Genomic DNA, 12,500 nt, shown 5'->3' with positions numbered 1-12,500 from the left:
TCCCCTTCACACACACACACACACACATGGTACTGAAGTGTTATGTAGTTTCAGTCCTACCCGAAGATCGGTCTATGAGCTCTGAGCTCGCTCCGTAATGGGGAAGACTGGCTGGGTGACCAGCAGACAACCGAGGTGAATCACACACACACACACACACACACACACACACACACACACACACACACACACACACACACACACACACACACACACACACACACACACACACACACACACACACACACACACACACAAACACGCCGATGGAATAGCATTCCTACCTTGCTTCACCGCATCCTTCCACTACAGTATATCCACTTTAATGAGCGTGAGGTGCAGCCTATACACTACCGGCACACACACACACACACACACACCTTCCTCAACAAGTACCACTCACGTTGGTCTCCCGGGCATCGTTACCCAGGAGAATGAGAGCAGGCATCCTGTCACTCTCACCACCATCACCACCACCACCACGGCCACCTTCAGTGCCTCCGGCAGTGTACGAGGTGCGGCAGTAAGAGTGCCATGAGGAAGAGCAGGAGGTAAATAGAATGGAGAGAGAGACGCACTAGGATGGATCAGCGAAATAGGAGGGATAAAAGGGATATGAGAACAATACCCAGGGGAGGAGAGTGATGATATAGAGACAAAAGGTGGAGATATGAAAGAGATTACAAAACGAAATGAAGGGAAAGGGGATGAACACGCATGAACAAAGGAAAAAATTATGACCAAACAAATTCTTTTCACCATCACCTCCCACGTGACTGGCAGGCAATTAAAGGGTTGTCGGGTATCCCCACAGTGGCTGCCAAACGTGTTGTCTGCTGCACCGCAGCGGCCCGCACGCCACTCCCGTTGTGTATTGATGACATGGAAACACTCACTCATACCAAGTTGTACAGCCTGACAATTGCGAACCTTCATGCCATTACCAGGCGATGGAGGTGGGAGGAGAGGAGGAATGAAGGGAAGAGTGGAGTGAGGCAAGTGGAGAATGGAGTGGGGAGGGAAGCAGAGGTAAAGCAAAAAAAAAAAGGAGGGAGATAAGGAGTGGGGGAGGACTAAACTACGAGGGAGAACCATGTGGCTGTGGAAGAGAAGGTTGGGCGAGGGGCGGAGGTAGCACAATGGAGAGAGGAGGGTAGGAGGAACAAAGTTTCTTAATAACCTTAAAAACAACTAAAAGAGGCTTAAACATAAAGGAGGGACTATAATTCCAAACTTCCATCCACAAGGGGAAAAAGCAGAGCAGCCACGTCCGCCTCACATTTTTGCATTACACATAAAATCGATTCAGTGCCTCTTGGGAGAGTGCGGCGCCTACAAGATGAACCCGATGGACCTAGCAGGGCGTGAGAAGAGCCAGAAGTCTTATGTTCTGTCAGGAGAGAGAAAAGCGCCCCATCGTCTGGGAGGGAACATGACGAAGGAAAACGGAATCCAAGTAGTACCACGGAGTTAGTCACGATACAGGAACACTCACAAAACTCACACCTCAGGCATAACTGAATAGATAGATAGATAGATAGATAGATATATCGACAGATAGACAGATGGGTAGATAGATAGATAGATGTACCATAAGACCATGAAAACCTACGCAACATAAGTGAGTAACGCGAGTAGACATAACCGCTTCAGACGCCAGAGATACACGAGGCACATATTGATACGTTAGTGATCAGAACATCGTCAAATCCGCACGACCACTACTGTGGGAAGAAATACACAGTTAACATTCCGTGGCTATGTCAAATATCAGTAAAACTCCTGGGAAACACAAACACGACTATAGCCAGCAGGAGACAGTACGAGCTGCCACAACCAGGAACGTAAAACAACCTCAGTGGAACAGACTCATAATCTGTCCACTTTATTACTTAATGCACGAGCTAACCAGTAACTTCAGCCTTCCATGGTTTTCACTAGTACACTCTCTAATTCCGTATAATCTTTTAAGGAAGCTGAATTTAAGTCTTTCAGTACTGGGACGCATTTTTACCTTGAACTTTCGGTGTGATTAGATGATTTTATTTACAATAGGAAGGATCTATAGAGGTCAGAAGATTAATGGCCAGAGTCTTCACTATTTTAATCCCTACATTAAGTTCTTGAAACTGTAGAAAATCACCAAATAGTAAGCAGAATGAATATGAAAACGCGCCATGGTACTGAAGGGGTTAACAGCATCTTTCCCTTCTCACTTTTTTGTTATGTATAAAAAATCCTCCATTTCTCACACACACACACACACACACACACACACACACACACACACACACACACACACACACACACACACACACACACACACACACACACACACACACACACACACACACACACACACACACACACACACACACACACACACACACACACGTGTTGATTATCTTTAAGGAAGCTGAATTGAAGAGGGTAGTTTTCCTCTTATTTTCAGTTGTCATTCAAATATCCCACATCACTCCCCCCACTAAAAAAAAATAAATAAATAAACAAATAAAACCGAATTAAATAAGAAATATATAAGAAAATAAACTCATGAAGTCACAGTTAATTTAGAAGTAAAAAAGAGCCCACAAAAAAATTAAAAAGTAAGAAAGAAAAAAAAACTAAATACATACACTCTCGAAGTCACAGTTAATCCACGAGCAGAGGAGAGCCCAGACAACCCACGGGCGCAACGAAGGTCCAGGAAGCACAGACCGACCCATTAAGAACAGCACAAGACGCCCTGGAGGGATCAGAAACTCGTAATATCCCTCACAGCACCTCGCACACTCCAATAACCTTCAGGAGCACCGCCACCCACCGCCAGCAGTCGAGCAGTGCCCCGCCAGGCCCTCGTGACTCTCGCAAAGAACAGAGGATGTTTACTAGGCAAATATTGCGGGATTTAGGAGAAGGTGGATGCAGGTTGCCGCTGGAAGAGAGAGAGAGAGAGAGAGAGAGAGAGAGAGAGAGAGAGAGAGAGAGAGAGAGAAAGTAAAAAAAAAAAAAAACCCATGATAAAAAGCGGCACTTACTTATACCGACAGTGCAGATTAATTAGTGGAGGCGAGGGAAAAATTTTATGAAACGTTTGCTCTCAGTGAAATAATAACCGAAAATTACTGCAGGAGGAGAACGAGGAAGAGGAAGAATGGGGAAAGAAAGAAAAGAAAACGCACAGGGACGAGGAGGAGGAGGAGGAGGAGGAGGAGGAGGAGGAGGAGGAGGAGGAGGAGGAGGAGGAAGAAAAGGGAGAAGGAAAAGAAAGAAAGAAAGAGGAAGGAGGAATATATGGAAGTGAAGGTGAACAACAATATTACATTCAAAAGAGGCTGTTTGTGGGAGCTGCAGCAACAACATTGTCTAATCTCCGACTGACGAAATAGGAAGGCTACGTGAAGGCTGATATGTAAATGCTATTAGACTAGAGAGAGAGAGAGAGAGAGAGAGAGAGAGAGAGAGAGAGAGAGAGAGAGAGAGAGAGAGAGAGAGAGAGAGAGAGAGAGAGAGAGAGAGAGAGAGAGAGAGAGAGAGAGAGAGAGAGAGAGAGAGAGAGAGAGAGAGAGAGAGAGAGAGAGAGAGAGAGAGAATACTAATATCCTATACTCGTATCATCTGAGTAAATATCGCGAGGAGGAGGAGGAGGAGGAGGAGGAGGAGGAGGAGGAGGAGGAGGAGGAGGAAAAAACGTAATGGAAAAAAACGGAGAAGGGGGAAAGAAAGAAATGATTTGTGTGCTGAAAAAAAAGAACGATGGAACCAAAGATAAAGGAGATCCAATGCCAAGTAATCACCGTGGAACAATAGTAAAAAAAAAAGAGAGAGAAAGAATGATATTAACAGAATCAGGAGCGGGATGAAAGGAAGCGAGCGCCCACGTATACCAACAAACAAATTAGTGATTCTTGTCAGGAGGATGAAGTGAACGAGAGTCTGGCTTAGATGAAGTACTGGATAAGATAACAGAGAGAGAGAGAGAGAGAGAGAGAGAGAGAGAGAGAGAGAGAGACGTAATACAAACCCTAATTTCCAGCGTGGTCGTAACGGAGACATTAAGGAAAGACAAATGTGAGTGGGTGGTGTGTGTAAATAAACAATTACTCTTCTAACACTCCTGTCGCTCAATAGCAGCATTCAGTATCCCCGGAAGACCATTACAAAACCAAATCTTGTCCCAGGCCATCAATTGTAACACGGCTAAGCACAGAAGGGAGGCGGGACGGAGCAAATACAGTCAGTGTGATCATGAAGTCTGACAGCGACCCTGGGAAAGCTTGTGATGTGACTGTAAGGCGAGGCAGAATCTTAACACAGCGGAGTTTAAGGAGAGAAAGGTGTTAAGGCTGTGCTGGTTACCTGTTGGAGAGTTGTGGTTAGGTTAGGTCAGGTTAGGTTAAGTTAGGTTTGATTTGGTTTGGTTTGGTTTGCATAGGTTAGGTTAAGTTATTTGTTGAGCTAGGTTGGGCTAACTCAGGTTTGACATAAGAAAACACACAAACTGATGTATAATAAGGTAATAGATAAAAAGATAAACATAAGTATATACAAGGGCGCATTGACAGGCACGTAATATGACAGCAAGTCACCATGATAGGAAGATGTAAAGGCAGACTGACGGACAGACGGAGAGAGCGAGGTCAGCGAGGGCAGAACACAAATCATTCATACAAGCACACACACACACACAGACACACACACACACACACACACACACACACACACACACACACACACACACACACACACACACATTCATGACCTACCATCACTGTCCCCGCCGCCCGCTGTTCTCCTCTCCTAGTTATCGATTGTTGAGGGGGATGGAGTGGGTGAAAGAAGGAGGGGGGGGACAGTATGTGGAGGGAGCTGTGGGGCGAGTGAGATATGGGGAGATAGGGTTTAAAAAACAGTAAACACACACACAAACACACACACACACACACACACACACACACACACACACACACACACACACACACACACACACACAATGGTTCCTACACACAACATAAAAAAACTCTGGAAATATTTAAACATATACGTTCACTCCTGGGGACTTTGAATTACCTCGCGCTTGATCGAGTATTTTCTTCTCCATTCAACGTAATTTAATACGTGGGCGACCCTGTGAATACGTCCATCTTTTCCATTGTAATATACGAATACATTTCTCTCTCTCTCTCTCTCTCTCTCTCTCTCTCTCTCTCTCTCTCTCTCTGGTCCCCTTCCCATTTCGAATCATGATTCCTTCTTTCTCCTCTTTGTTTTCCTCTATCCTCTTTCCCTTCACACTCTGTTTTGTTATTCTTACTCCTTTATTGCTCTCTCTCTCTCTCTCTCTCTCTCTCTCTCTCTCTCTCTCTCTCTCTCTCTCTCTCTCTTGCAATCACTTGTTAGGCCATACAGGTTGCCAGGGCGGCAGCGGTGGGCAAGTGGCGCGTATGGTCTTGTTGTCCTGCTGTAATGGCGTTATGGTTTCATCTCGTGGGCGCGTCCATCGCACCGCCTTTCCTCCCAACAAGGAATCACAGGGGAGACCGCGAAGTGAAGGGCGGCGCTAAGATCCTTTTAATCGTCTCGGTGTGTTTAAAAAAGAGTGACGGCAATCCTCAAGTTCTTGTTCTGCCCTTGAGCGAGGAGTGTGGAGTGAGTGTGCGTCTTGTGTTGTGTCTCTTTCCTTTACCTTCCTTCCTTCCATTCTTCTGTAAGGTTTGTGGTTGCTACGATCCACCAACGATAATACCAGCTCATCATACTCTTTCTTTCTCGCTTCACAGTTTACGATCAGGTTTTATTTCCCTTGTGTGTTCCGCCTCGGCTTTAAGAGATTTTAGATTCCATTTTCCTGCCCCATTCATCCCACTTACTCTACATTTTCTTTCTGCAAACATGTAACAATCTTTTATTTTATCTCATGACGCTGAGTGCGCTAATTCTCTCTTCTTTTATGTTTTTTTTTTTTTTTCATCCCTTTAACTTTCCACCCGAGATGAAGCTCCATTTTTTTTGCAGAGGTAACAAGATGGTCTCCGGAGCAACCGTGGAGCTGTCTGCAGTTTGCTCCTCCCATCTCTTCCTGCTGAGTCAAGACACGAGGCGCCTGCAAGTGATGACGACCTTCTGCCTCCACTACAGTCACGGCTGCTGCACCACACAACCCTCTCTCTGGCCTCGTGCTCTCACAATAAACCTGACCCGTGCCTCCCTCACCCCTCCATATGGTTCTCCACTATTCTCTCTCTCTCTCTCTCTCTCTCTCTCTCTCTCTCTCTCTCTCTCTCTCTTCTCTCTCTCTCTCTCTCTCTCTCTCTCTCTCTCTCTCTCTCTGGCAATGTGTGTTTTTCATGTTTCTATACGCGACAAAATAATGTGTCCCTTATTGTTCACTGTAGTCAAGAGTGATTGGACACACACACACACACACACACACACACACACACACACACACAGAGGTGCATTTTCATCTGTGTTTGCCTTTCCATTCTGCATGAATAGCACCTCTGTCATTTCTCTCTTTCTATCGTCACATCAAATTAATCTAAAATTATTGTGTGCGGTATTGATTGACAAATTTTTCATTAGCTGTTCGATCATCTATTCCTTCCTAATGGTTCTTACTTACTTAATATCGCAAGCCATTTCCTCTCTACGGTTGGATGATTAGATTGCAGTATTACAGTTTCCACACTTGCTAATTACATTCCGTTTGTATTGTTTGTATTGTTTGACTGTCATTACCGTACCAAGCGATATCTTGAAGTTACCTATGTATCAGATACTTTATTCTTTGTTTATTTACATCACCTATATATATATATATATATATATATATATATATATATATATATATATATATATATATATATATATATATATATATATATATATATGTGTGTGTGTGTGTGTGTGTGTGTGTGTGTGTGTGTGTGTGTGTGTGTGTGTGTGTATATATATATATATATATATATATATATATATATATATATATATATATATATATATATATATATATATATATATATATATATATATTCTCTTGGTTTCAGCGGCTCAAAGACTATCTTTCAATCATGCGCACGTCAGTTTCCTTTCTGTGTCAAATTAACGCATGTAATTCGTCTTGCACCAGTTGCTCCTCGTCACCATTTCCTGCAGATTTGCTTTACTAAATTATTCTACCAAAACATCAGGTTCGTGGAAGAAAAAAGCATCTCACATCTTGATTTTACAAGGAACTTAAGTTTCTAATTCTCTTATGTCCTATATTCTACCTCGGCTCATAGTAAGATGAAAGCTTTGTGGTTTCGTTTGACACATTCCTCTCCTTTAAGCTCCAAAAAAATGTTCAAACGATCTTACTCTGTTCAGCTTTGACGTATGAATTCACCCTACTGTGCCAAAAGGAAAAAGGGAGAAGGAAAACCTCAAACCCCAACGCGGTCTCCTACGCCGCTGTCAGTGATTAGGACACCTTTAGTGCACAACATTCCACATGTGAGGGTCCTCACGAAGTATTTGGCGGCAAATCCCACCAATACCAGATGACATTTCTCTGCAGTCTTTAATTACGTCTTATTTCCAGAACACACACCCATGAATACTAGGCAACTGCACGAGTCAAGGTCGCCGTAAAGCAAAACGAACGTAGTGTCTATGGACGGAGAAGACGCCTACTAATGCTCGTCAATGTGAACCCTGGCAGAGGCACGTCATGCGGTAAGGAGACCAACGGGAGCTGAACCCTCGGCTGGAAAGATGGAGCAAGTTTTGTAATTATACGATCCGGAAAAACGAAGGCCATTACCAGACAAAAGAAGGTAAATGACGTAGTTTTTTTTTTCCTTTTTTTCTTTCTTCTCTTTCTCTTTCATCATTCGTCAAGGAGGGAAGAAGAACGAGGGCGTTGAAGGAAAAATTCGTATATATGAATGAATGAATGAAGAATTAAACATCGATCAGTGAAGAATGGAGGAAACAAATGAACAAATTAATAACTACGTGATTGAGTCGTTAAATAAATCATTGCATATATGAACACGGTGATGAATAAGCGAATAGATGAGTTGGTGAACATATGAGTTAATATTAACTGTGGGGACGTACTAACGAACTCACTAATTAACCATTCATCTGAATAATTGATTAACCAACCACATAATCAACTAAACAAGTAATTCATCTAAGCAGTCAATCAATCAATAGATAAGTAAATAACAGACAAAACAACCAATTCAGCAAGTACGTACAATATCACAGTGACAAATTCTTTTCCTAAGGAAGCGGAGGGCAAGCAGTGGTTCACCAGCAACACACCACGCGTCACCAGGTCAGTTGGTGCCAGAACTCATTAAGGCCATCGTGCAGCCTTACCAGGAACTCCACACAGTCAATGAACCGAAAGGGAAAGTAAGCCACACTCTGGAAACACTCGGCACGCACACACACACACACACACACACACACACACACACACACACACACACACACACAGAGAGAGAGAGAGAGAGAGAGAGAGAGAGAGAGAGAGAGAGAGAGAAATTAGTAATTAGTAATGATAATGAAAACAGAGTTTTGTAATGTGCGAGTAGGAATGATGATGATGATGATGATGATGATGATGATGATGATGATGATGATGATGATGATGATGGTGGTGGTGGTGGTGGTGATGTTGATAATTTTCATGACGATTATGATGATGATGATGATGTTCATGATGATATTTGTGATGATAAAAAATACTAAGCATTTTTACGAATTTTTTTATTATAAAGGTTGCTAGTTTCGTCCATTTGTGACTTGCGCATATCCAAACTAACTATAAAATGCGATATAAACACCAATATATTCTCTTTCTGTCATCAATATAGTACATCTCCTCGGATATATTACGTTGAGGAAAAAAAAACGGAAGAAGGAACAGATGATATAAATCCAGAAATGTCCTCTCTTATACTTAATATCTTTTCTTTACAACCAATAAATACATTTCCCTATTACGTTACGGGGGGAGCAAAGAAAGGGAGAGGTACTTATGAAACAGATATACGAATACTTCCTTTCCCTTAGCTATCGATATGCTTTCCAGGTTATATATCAGGAGGACAAAGAGGGGAGGGAATGGATGAAGGCTGAGGGAAAACAGTGGCGGTAGCGATTAAGATGAATGACCATCGTTCACGTAACCTACTTTCATGACCCTCTTTTGTGCTTTCTCTCTCTCTCTCTCTCTCTCTCTCTCTCTCTCTCTCTCTCTCTCTCTCTTCCATTCGTGATTTTAAAGGTGGGAGAGGAAGCTTCTGGAGTAAATATGCTCAAAGAGAGAGGGGGAGATAAAAGACATGCCTTCTCCCTTCCTGGACGTGATCGAGGAGTGGATACAAGCGCCCAGACTGAGGGTGACAGCAAACACGCTCCTGAGGGAGTCCTGCATCTCCCAAACACAATCTTACTGCCGATAAACATTCCTTCAAGACTTTGGTAGCCTCATTCAGTCGACAGAATGCGTTAAGAGGAACTAATTTTACGCCGTTTAGCGCTTAATCCCATCGAGGGCAAGTGTCAAGGGATCGATACATTCTGGGGCTTCACTTATCCCGTGGGGAAGTTGGCGGCAGTATTAATTAGGTCATGAGGAAAAGGGGACAACAACAGCCTTTCCGGGGTTACATCACACGATCCCTGCCCAGGGAAAAGCTTTGATGGGGAAGCATCGTCACCATGACAACTATCTGTGACTCTCTCACCCTCAGTGTTCCCTCTCGTCCTTCCTTCTGGTTCATGCGTTTCACTCCTCTCTGACTCCTCATCCTCCTCTTCCTCTTTCTCTTCAACCAGTTTTTCTTTTGTTCTACTTCTTCTCCCAGACAGTTTTTAATTCTTGTATCCCATTCACTAGCATTAATGGCCATGATTCTATTTTTTTTTTAAATAACACCAATAATGTTCCTGATTTCAGAGCACATCAATCCCTGGCTTCATCTCTTCCCCTTAGGTCCCTTTCCTCCCCTAAACTTCCACCTACCCATTTCTCTTTGCCCTGCTTCCTCTCGCCGGTGTTACAGGATTTCTGTATTTCCCTAAAGACAACCTCAGCTCTTCCTGACCTAAGCTCCCTTCCCCCTTCTCTCTCTCTCTCTCTCTCTCTCTCTCTCTCTCTCTCTCTCTCTCTCTCTCTCTCTCTCTCTCTCTCTCTCTCTCTCTCTAAACAGCAGGTCCAGGTCATTCCCCTCCTTCCTGTTTCTCAGCTCTTACCCATTCATCTTCATTACTCTGACCTGTCTCCCGTCTAACACTTCCAGCACCAACTACTGTTCGCCAGACACTCTCCTTCCTACTCCCTGTCTGGTGTGCCTCTCTGATAAACTCCCTCTTTCTCCCTTTCTGTTTAGCCATCCATGCCTCGACTTCTGTCCACATCTCATCGTTTATCCAGTCCAGCATATCGTCTTCACAATCTCTCTCTCTCTCTCTTTCCCTATCTCTCTACTTTATTTCCGTTTTCTTTCTCTTTGGTCAATTTCTCCATCTCTTCTTCTTCTGTCTCCTTCAGTCTAGCGAGTATCACAGGGAAATATAAATGTAACATATTAATTAATCTTGGTTACTGTTTATCAGTTCGTAGTTCATTGTTGTAGGTTAAGTGACCGGCGATGAGTTTCTGTGGTTTTTGAGATGGTGAAAGTTATCTAAATATATTCATATGCTTACAGAGTGTCTTTTCGTGGCAAATTATCGTCGATATCGTCTCAAAATATTGACAGCTGAAATATTGCAGGTTTGTCGCACTCTTGGTTACGTCATTTTATTCATTTTTTTTTTTTTTTTTTTTTTACATTACAAGGGCACTGGCCAAGGGAAAACAAAGTGTTGGAAAAAAAAAAATCCCGCTGGTTGCCAGGCCCTGTTAAGAGGAAAGTAGAAAGAGAAAAACAAAAAATCTAAAAGGAGGGTCCAGTTAACGTAAGAGGTGTCTTGACACTCCTCTTTTGAAAGAGTTTAAGTCATAGGCAGGTGGAAATACAGACACAGGTAGAGAGTTCCAGAGTTTACCAGTGTAGGGAATGAAGGAGTGAAGATACTGGTTAACTCTTGCATTAGGAAGATGGACAGAATAGGGATGAGAAGAAGTAGAGAGTCTTGTGCAGCGAGGCCGCAGGAGGGGAAGGCATGCAGTTAGCAAGTTCAGAAGAGCAGACAGCATGAAAACAGCGGTAGAAGACAGATAAAGATGCAACATTGCGGCGGTGACTTAAAGAATCAAGACAGTCAGTTAGAGGAGAAGAGTTGATAAGACGAAAAGCTTTAGATTCCACCTTGTTTAGTAAAGCTGTGTGTGGATCCCCAGACATGAGAGCCATACTCCATACACGGGCGGATAAGGCCCTTGTACAGAGCAAGCAGCTGGGAGGAGAGAAAAATGGACGAAGACGCCATAGGACACCTAACTTCTTGGAAGCTGATTTAGCAAGAGTAGAGATGTGAAATTTCCAGTTTAGATTTTTAGTGAAGGATAGACCGAGTGTGTTTAATGTAGAGGAGAGGGAAGTTGAGTGTTATTGAAGAAGAGAGGATAGTTGTCTGGAAGGTTATGTCGAGTAGATAGTTGTAGAAATTGAGTTTTTGAGGCATTGAACAAAACCAGGTTTTCTCTGCCCCAATCAGAAACAAGTGAAAGATCAGAAGTTAGGCGTCCTATAGCATCTCGCCTTGAGTCATTTAATTGTTGTTGGGTTGGGCGTCTGTTGAACGCTGTTGAATAATGCAGGGTGGTATCATCAGCATAGGAGTGGATAGGGCATTGAGTCAGATTTAGGAGATCATTGATGAATAATAGAAAGAGAGTGGGTGATAGGACAGAACCCTGTGGAACACCACTGTTGATAGTTTTAGGGAAGAACAGTGACCGTCTACTACAGCAGCAATAGAACGATCGGAAAGGAAACTGGAGATGAAGGTACAGAGAGAAGGATAGAATCCGTAGGAGGGTAGTTTAGAAATTAAAGATTTGTGCCAGACTCTATCGAAGGCTTTCGATATGTCAAGGCCGACAGCAAAGGTTTCACCGAAGTCCCTAAAGAGGATGACCAAGATTCAGTTAGGAAAGTAAGAAGATCACCAGTAGATCTGCCTTTACGGAAACCATACTGGCAATCAGAGAGAAGGTTGTGAGCTGATAGATGCCTCATTATCTTCCTATTAAGGATAGACTCAAAGGCTTTAGAAAGGCAGGAAATCAAAGCTATAGGGCGGTAGTTAGAAGGATTGGAGTGGTCACCTTTTTTAGGGACAGGTTGAATGTGAGCAAACTTCCAGCAAGAAGGATAAATAGAAGTAGAGACACAGATGAAAGAGTTTGACCAGGCAGTGAGCGAGTTCGGAAGCACAGTTTTGAGAACAACAGGAGGGACTCCATCCGGACCGTAAGCCTTCCGAGAATCAAGGCCAGAGAGGGCCAGGAAAACGTCTTTATAAAGAATTTTAATTTTAGGGATGAA

The 12,500-nt window shown here is 43.2% G+C and overlaps 1 protein-coding gene across 7 annotated transcripts in view; it reads right to left on the bottom strand.

Annotated features, from left to right (window-relative positions):
- LOC123517306 (uncharacterized membrane protein C20F10.07-like) overlaps positions 1-12,500 on the bottom strand; it is a 277,910-nt gene that overhangs the window by 101,913 nt on the left and 163,497 nt on the right. The gene's annotated exons all lie outside the window — the stretch shown is intronic.

This window comes from Portunus trituberculatus, chromosome 42, assembly GCF_017591435.1.
Source record: "Portunus trituberculatus isolate SZX2019 chromosome 42, ASM1759143v1, whole genome shotgun sequence".
NCBI lineage: Eukaryota > Metazoa > Arthropoda > Malacostraca > Decapoda > Portunidae > Portunus > Portunus trituberculatus.
The sequence above is the reverse complement of the archived record's forward strand: the minus strand, read 5'-3'. Positions and strand labels throughout refer to the sequence as shown.